The sequence below is a fragment of the Acomys minous genome (genome assembly GCF_964271855.1).
Source record: "Acomys minous genome assembly, chromosome: 14".
In the NCBI taxonomy this organism is placed as follows: domain Eukaryota; kingdom Metazoa; phylum Chordata; class Mammalia; order Rodentia; family Muridae; genus Acomys; species Acomys minous.
Genome location: NC_140496.1, coordinates 51,705,304 through 51,714,078, shown reverse-complemented (window position 1 = coordinate 51,714,078; position 8,775 = coordinate 51,705,304). Strand labels below are relative to the sequence as shown.

General features: G+C 40.4%; 1 protein-coding gene across 2 annotated transcripts in view; it reads left to right on the top strand.

Moving 5' to 3' along the window:
- Positions 1-4,104: 4,104 nt before the first annotated feature.
- IQCM (IQ motif containing M) overlaps positions 4,105-8,775 on the top strand; it is a 440,692-nt gene continuing 436,021 nt past the window's right edge. For both annotated transcript variants that reach the window (XM_084755724.1, XM_084755722.1), the window contains exon 1: positions 4,105-4,342. The gene's annotated coding sequence lies outside the window, so the exon portion shown is untranslated. The remainder of the gene's footprint in view (positions 4,343-8,775) is intronic.

Here is an 8,775-nt window from a genome sequence, read left to right as displayed (position 1 = left end):
CAGGCAGAACATTTCCCCTTCTGTCTCTTTCCTTCCATTTTATTTAAGAATGAATCGTTCTTGAATAATCTTCCAATCTCACTTTGTTTTTTTAAAATTTTAAATGTTAGAAATAAAATATGATTGGACTGCATATTTGTTCATTCTCTTTCTAGCACAGTCTCTTTGAAGAACCTCTAGTTCTTGGACAGTGTGAAAAAGGTCTAGATGCAGAAATACAAGAATAAAAATTTTCAGGGTTTAAAGAGGGGATATAGTGAGAAGGATCATATTAGGAAAATTTCTTGGTTTATTTCCTGTGAAATAGTTATAATACAGATTCATAACTGCATGCATAGGGCAAATTGAATATCACTACATTTTTTTCTACATATAGAGAATTAAAATTATATAATTTGATTACTTGGTCAAAGCATTAGTCAGTACTAGTGAGCTCGAGTAATAATAGAATAATTAGAAAAAACAATCATGTTCAAGTGAAAGTATTAATAGATCTGTTTGTTATACCAACCAACAAGTACTTCAAAGATAATTTGAAGACACAGGAAGAATTACAACCCTTCAGCACAGCTGTATTGCATCTTTATATATCACAGTTGTGATTGCTTGGGTCAATTTAGAGATAAGAACCAGATTCTGTGTGAATTACCTATGACTTAGCTTTGTTTTTGGCTGCACATAATTCTGTGGTAAAGTACACCTATTTAATTTAGGTATGATTGGTGTATCAACCAAGCAGTAGTGTGTTATTTTGGAATGTGTGAGTGATCACAGCGTGAAGAGTTATCACATTATATCATATGAGTTCTACCTTCAAGTATCTTTTCTTTTAATGCACAGGACCTTTTAGGTTACTAATCTGAATATAAATCAGGGATATAGATAATAAGTAAATATATTTACATACTTATTATACCCTCATGGTTCTCTACAAAACAATCTACAACAGAATTCTAAATTAGCTTTGACATAGCTTTGTTTTAATTTGGTAATTCAAATTTGTGGTACAAAAGATGAAACAATCTCATAGTCTAGTTACGTGTAAGGAATAATCATGTATAAAATAATTGATATTGTTCCTTTATAATTTTTTCTTTAAGTAAACAGAGTAAATTAGATAGTGAAATGTAGGCATACTTTTAAATCTTATTTTTATTTTGGTTTCTTATATCTCTTTCTCCCTTCTCCACACCAATCCTTCCAACACCTCAACACCAGGTAGGAGAGAAAGAAGGTCAGTGGTGAGAAAAGGTGCAGTTCTCTTTGGCTACTTCATGCCGTTTAGGGTCATCAGGTTCTTTGGGGCAACACCAATCTCTGTCGTGAGGATACTCAGCCACCACAGCAAATGTAGCAACAGCCTTTTCTTCCTCCTCCAACTGTCTCCTCCAAGTGTTCTTCTCACAGCTCTCCTTTCTCTTCCTCTCTGGGCTCTCATCTGGACCCTCTTAGAGTCCAAACAAGATGTTTTCCAGCTGGCAAAAATGATGCCCCTACAGAGGCAGTCTTCTGCTGACAAAGATCACGTGTCCTCTCATGAGGCTGTTACTAGCTGTGGACAAACTGGAGCAGGCCCATATTCCACACCTGGGATGAAAAGAAAAACATGTTTATATAAGATATGTGAGTTTTTAAAGAAACCAAAACTTCCACTCCAGGGAAACCTCAGAGCAAGAAAGGTATGCCTGTCTACAAAGAAATTTCCTGCCTAAAGGAAGAAAAGACCTCAGAGCTACAAACAGTATGTATGGAGAAACACTGTTTAGTGGCCAGATGTATTAGAATGGAATGACATCAGCTTCCTGTGAGAGTGAAGAAAAGAATAAAAAAAAAATCAACCTAAGTTATCAAATATATGAACAGAAATTGAATCTGTACACAATCCCATTGGATAAATGTGTTCACAGATTCATGTTAACTACAGTTTAAATGCCATTTTGTGGAGGGTGGCAACAGCCTTATTTGAATGATGAACTAAGGTACCTCTCATGGTGTTTTTATAACCTAGTCAGTTAATAAAAGTGGCTGCTTAGAAAATTGGAAAAAATGCTTTGATGCAAAAACATTAGAGCATCTTTTTAATATTTTCTAAAGGAAAATTTTATTCTAATTAAAAATTTTTGAGATTATAATTATATCATTTCTCCTTCCTTTTTCTACTCTCTTTATTGTACACCCTTGCTCTTTCTGGAATTCATGTGCTCTTTTTTATTACATATGTATGTGTATATATATATATAAATTTATAAATAATAAATATAACCTGCTCAGTCCATACACTGTTACTTGTATGTATTTTAGGGAAGACTATTGGTATTAGAGAACCAATTGGTGTGCTCTTCCCTGAGGAAGACAATTTCTCCTACTCTTAGCACTTCTCAGACACTTGTAGTTCTTTGTGTTGGTTGTGGGATGCTGACCTTCCTCACTTTCACATTGTGTTTATTGGTGTCCTCCTTGTCCAGGTCTTGTTTAGGCAGCCATGCTGATGAGATATAGCTTCTTTGGCAATTTTAGGAGACAAAAATTTCACAGACCTCCTCCTATTCCTCTGGCTCTTACAAATCATTTTGCTCCCTTTTCCAAAATGATCTGATTCTCAGACGTAGACGTTATGGATGCACCAATTAGGACTAGGTTCCACAACTCTACATTTTGATTGATTGAGTCTTTTCTGTAATGGTCTTTGTTACAAGAAGTTTCCTTGATGAAGGATAAAAGCTACACTTATCTGTGAGTATCAAGATAGTCAGTTGTATGTAGGGGAGGGCATGCCTTAAATTCCAACACTTGGGAGCTAGAAGCAAGTAGATGGTTGTGAGGTCAAGGCCAGCTTGGCCAAATAGCTGCATAGGATGCTCCATACCAGCTAAGTCTACATAGTGAAAGAGACCTTGTCTCAAAAACAAACATCACCACCACCACCAGCAGCAGCAGCAGCAGCAGCAACAACAACAGTAATAAAAAGAGAAGGCCTCTTTTCCGTTGTTGGTCAAGGCTGCCCAAGAGACTCACAAAACATTATAGGCTATTGATATTGCTTTTGTTTGCCCCCTCTCCCCAAGAGACGGAAGAAATGTTCCTATTGCTGAAGACACAAAGCACTCACACTTTGGACATTAGGGCGCAGAGGACCCAAGGTGGATATGATCTGAATCCTTCCTCCCTGAGGACTGGCTTTCGTGATACCAGAAGGTGTCACGCAAGCTTTCAAAGCAGGATAGCCTTACAGCTTCGACCGGCATGGCACGGTAGCACTAGGGGTACAGTAGTGGCAGATATACCTTGACAGTCACAAACAGCTCACTAATTGGACTTAAGGCCTGATCAACAAGAGGAAAATCATGTCTGCTACTGGAAACCTAGCTAACTATCTGGGGGGGTTTGAGAAGTCATGAGGAAAGCCTAGAACTGCTACTTTACCAAACCCGTGTAATCTTTAACTTTATTCTAAACATTTATTTTTAATTATTTTTTAAAAAGTAAGAGCAAATGCTATTTTGTGCTAAGCCAAGATTTTTGGCACCATGAAGGTTTTCTGGCTATAATTCTTGTGAATGAAAGTAAAATTTTGTAACATGACTTTTTCCTCACGATTTGGAGATATTCCCAACAATCCGTGTGGATTGTATCTAGTGGATTATAAAAACAAAAGAGAGAGGTGATGTGGGAGGGAAACGAAGAGACGGTGGGGCTAGCACCATAAAGAGTTAGGAGGAGAAAAGGGGTAGACACGGTCACGATACGTTGTATAGATGTTAAAAAATTTAAATAATAAAAATGTTATATTGTTTTTAAAAGCGGAAAATAAAACAAAACCCCACAAACCTCCTCCCCTTCTCGGTGGAACTCTGTGGGTAGGCTTCATATTCCAACCCATAACCCACAATCCACCATAACCTCAGAGCGAGCGCTCCCCTTCTGCACTCTTTGGCTATGGAAAACAAGCGGACGAGAACCCCTGGTTCTAGGCTAACTGTATTTAGCAAGGCAGAAAAACGTACAGGTTTCGCAACAGATGCTCCCCTATGTCACAGCAGGAAACATTCCTTTCCAAAAGAACCTTCTGATTGGTTGCCCCGGAGTTCTGCAGTTTACCCCGTTGGCAAGAGGTCCTGGCCTTCCACAGTGCTACAGCAAGGGGCCTGCCTGCCTCCCTCACAGGGAAGAGGGCGGGTGAGCTCACAGTGCTGTTAGGAGAGAGAGGAAGGGGCACTAATGGGGTCCCAGGCTAGGAGAATGCTCTGGGAGCCGACAAGGGTGGGGCTGGCGTGACTCCACAGCCGCTAAAGAGGCTTGAAGGTTGGCCAGAGCGGAAGGAGAGCCTGAGTCTGACGCTAAGGTGAGCATGGTTCTGGGGCTTTGGGGTTCTCTTGAAGTGAGGGTGAGGGTGGGAGATCAGTTGGAAAAAAATGAGTATTTACAGTCCCCAGATTGTAGTATTTTGCAGAGTAGAAAATGCAATAAAAAATTGGGCTGCATTCTAACGTGATAGAAGATAGAATAATGTCTATATAGTTGAGTTTTTTTATTTGTGCACTCTTATATGTCCCACCTAGGCAGGTGGCCTCCCATTGATCTAGGTATACTAGCACCCCACACATGGGCGGTGCTTATTGCGGAAATAGTAGCTTCCACGCTGCTGTCTCAGGACTTTCACACCTTCATACGGGTTTTCCACAGTGTTTCTGTATATAGGCCTGGTTTCGCCTCAGTCTGCAGTGAGTGAGCATCGAAAACAGTGAAAACAATTCGGAAATAAAACTCTGCAGTATAGCAATCAAGTAGGGGATGAGACCGCTTCATACTTTTTTTTTAAACCAATATCAGTGATGTTTAGCGATCAGAAAGGCTTTAATAGGCTAAATCCTAAAATGATCCTATATTAATTATGAAACTCTAGTTTGAGTGCTTTAATTTCTCTCCTTCTAAAACTTAATTTATTTACTTTACATTCTGATCATAGCCCCCTTCCTCCTCTCCTCCCGGTCCCATCTTCCCCCACATCCCAACTTACTCTTCAGAAAAGGGGACCCATCCACTACTAACCAACCCCAGCACCTCACGTGGCATCCGGACTGAGCATGTCCTCTTCCCCTGTGGCCTAGCGAGGCAGCCCCGCCAGGGGGAAGTGATAGAAAAGCGGGCCACAGAGTCCGTGTCAGAGACAGCCCTTACTGTGGTACCCACACGAAGCCTGAGCTGCCCATTGGCTACATCTGTGTAGAGGGCCTAGGTCCAGGCATGCATGGTCCTTGCTTGGTGCTTCAGGCTCATCAGGCCCCCTCTCGGCCCTGGTTAGGCGGCTCTGTTGTTCTTATGAAGCTTCTGTCCCCTCCAGGTCCTCATATCCTTGCCCTCACTTTTCCATAAGACTCCCTACACTTTGCCCAGCGTTTGGCTATCTCAGCATCTGTTTCACGATGGGGCTAGATAGAGCCTCTCAGGAAAGCTAGCCTCCTGTTAGCACAGAAGAGTGTTGTTAATAGTGTCAAGGGCTGTCTCTCCTCCATGGGCTGCGTCTCAGATTTGGCCCAAGCATTGCTTGGACATTTCCTCAATCTCTGCTCTCTTTAGGAAGTCGAATGATATGTTTTTTTGTTTAAAAAAAAATTGTTTATTGTTATGTATATAGTACAATGCCTGCATGTACACCTGCAGGCCAGAAGAGGGCACCAGATCACATCATAGACGGTTGTGAGCCACACCATGTGGTTGCTGGGAATTGAATTCAGGACTTCTGAAAGAGCAGCCAAGTGCTCTTAACCTCTGAACCATCTCTCCAGTCCGAGGTTTTTCTGTCTTTTGTTTTTTTTCTTCCTCATTTAAAATAATGCAGTTTTGGAGTTTTGGGAGCACTGGTGTGCACAATAGTTAGTTTGCAGAGATTATCAGTGCTTTTAGTACCTAATCTTTACTATCCCACAATATAGATATTATTAGTTAGGTCTGTCCTGTGAGTTAGTAAGCCAAAGCTCAGAGAATGTGATTTGCCAAGGACTCACAGCTACTGATGGCGGAGCCCAGACTTGCTTTTAATACACCTAATCATTAAGCATGGTTTCCCTCTTAGCTCCAGCTCAATGTAGTTGCCCAAAAATGGTTTCAGAATGATCGTATTTTAAATCTACAGAAGAGGCAAAGTCTATGTCCGTGGCTAGATAAGAACCAGCATTTGATAACAGTCCACTTGATAAGTGGCAATTATGAGAATGCAACCTTTGAAGAATTATTTTTCCCCATGTCTTTGAAGGGTCAGCTGTTCTGTTTTCTTCACCAGTTCACCTCATCCTCCTTTAGAATCACATCCCTATAGGGAAACAAGCACTTATATTTATACAGAAGGAATATGTGATCTATCAGCTACTCTACACACATCCCATCAGCTACTCCACATGCACATCCCATCAGCTACTCCACATGCACATCCCATCAGCTACTCCACATGCACATCCCATCAGCTACTCCACATGCACATCACATCAGCTACTCCACACGCACATCCCATCAGCTACTCCATATGCACATCGCATCAGCTACTCCATACGCACATCCCATCAGCTACTCCACATGCACATCCCATCAGCTACTCCACACGCACATCGCATCAGCTACTCCACATGCACATCCCATCTGCTACTCCATACGCACATCCCATCAGCTACTCCACACGCACATCGCATCAGCTACTCCACATGCACATCCCATCAGCTACTCCATACGCACATCCCATCAGCTACTCCATACGCACATCCCATCAGCTACTCCACATGCACATCCCATCAGCTACTCCACACGCACATCGCATCAGCTACTCCACACGCACATCGCATCAGCTACTCCATACGCACATCCCATCAGCTACTCCACACGCACATCGCATCGGCTACTCCACATGCACATCCCAAGGCAACAGATCTTTAGAGACAGTGAACTTTTACATAATAAGTTTGTTTGGGCTTTACAACCGTATGACTTTTAGACACAAGGACTCAATTTTGCTATTGTATCTTTGTTTGGATATGGATACTTTTTGAAGAGAGATTTATGTAGATTAACCATAAATGAATCCATATAACATGGTGTTGGTGTTTAGAGTCAGGTCCCCTTGGATGTGTCATAACATTGTAGAGAAACAGAAAAAAGTTGCTAAAGGGAATGCAGACATGGTTTCTTAGACCAAACAGCCTACTCTGTCACTAAGTAACTGAGCCCTATGAGAACTACATCACCCCCTCCTGGGAGTGTATGCTATTTGCTAATTATCTCACTGGGCTCCACCTTGTACATATCCAACATCTGTCAATATTTTGTCCTTTGGCTATCAGGATTCCATCATATGAGCCTGTTGGGGACAAACCATGGCCAACCCATCACTGACAACTCTAGACAATATGGAAATGAGCAGTATATGGCTGGATTCAATGGAACAAAAGCCAGTGGATTTGACTTATTGTCTTCTGCTCATATACCAGACTGAGTAATTTCTAGATCGCTTTTCTTGGGAAGGGAAAGTATGTGTTAATGGCCATTATGTGCTCTGTGTCTGATCCTTTGCAAACCTCATGCATGCATGCAGATCTAGGATGTTGGAAATTTCACTGTTAAATGTTAGATTCTGCTAATTGGTCATAACTGGGTTGTGTGTAAGTGTGCCACTGCTACTGTGTTTCCTTTTCATTGCCCGCTGAAACATGTGGAAACCTATCTCTTACCAGTTCTGTTGGCCATAGTTGCTTTTTGAATATTCATTTTTAAAAAAAGTTTCTGCATATTTAAATTTAAATAAAAATCTTGATTACCTATTTTTCCCATGACGCTAAGTATGTACTCATTAATACTGTTATAAGCTCATGGTTTCTGCCACCATTCCTGTTTATAATTAAGAACACAAAAGAAGCCTAATGACCCTGAAGAACATTCAAGAGCAATCCAAGAATTTGTAGCATAAGTGTTTTTGGAAGCACTCGTCAAAACTATAGTGGGAGATGCAGAGATAAGACAGTTTACAGGAAAGGATGGAAGACAAAAGGCCACTCTGAGTATAAGAAGGTTTTCATTTTTTTCTTTTCAAGTATGCAGGTGCCAGCTGAAAGAACTAGACCAGATCAGATCAAAGGATGTAATTCTAAGGACACAACTGATGTGTTTTGTAAGAGCATTTGGTATTTTCTTTCACTAAAAAGGTTGTCAGATCCACTTTCTGGTGATTATATAGTGATAATTATGAAGCAAATATTGGAGGGCATCAGTAGAAAAATTGCACGTAACCAGATATATTTTTTTGAGTTAGTACTTTAACTTAACCAGAAAAGAAATTTAGCCATATTATATAAAATGTAGCTAGAAAGGACAGTTATTAGGTTAAAGATTTTACAGAATTCTCATAGAAAAAATTTGTATAATTATATGTGATCCAGCATTACTTGGAGCATTATAACATTTCTGCTTTGGAATGTATACAAATTATTTTACTTTATTTTCTTATAGGTTATGTAGGCATTAATTTAGAAGCTAATATTAAAGGAGTCATTTTTACTCACATCATTAGGTCACTATAGTTAATATGATGTGACCCTAAAAATATAAAACCACAGAATGCTAGAGAGATGAAGGAAACCTAAGAGATTATTTTACAAGAGGGTTTCTTAGCAGCAGCACTATTAATACCTTGGACTTGGCCATTCATTAATGGGAGGGGCGATACAACGGTGCTGAGGGAAGTGAGAGACCGGTCCAGGGATTGTAGAATATTGACCAATATCTCTGGTCTCT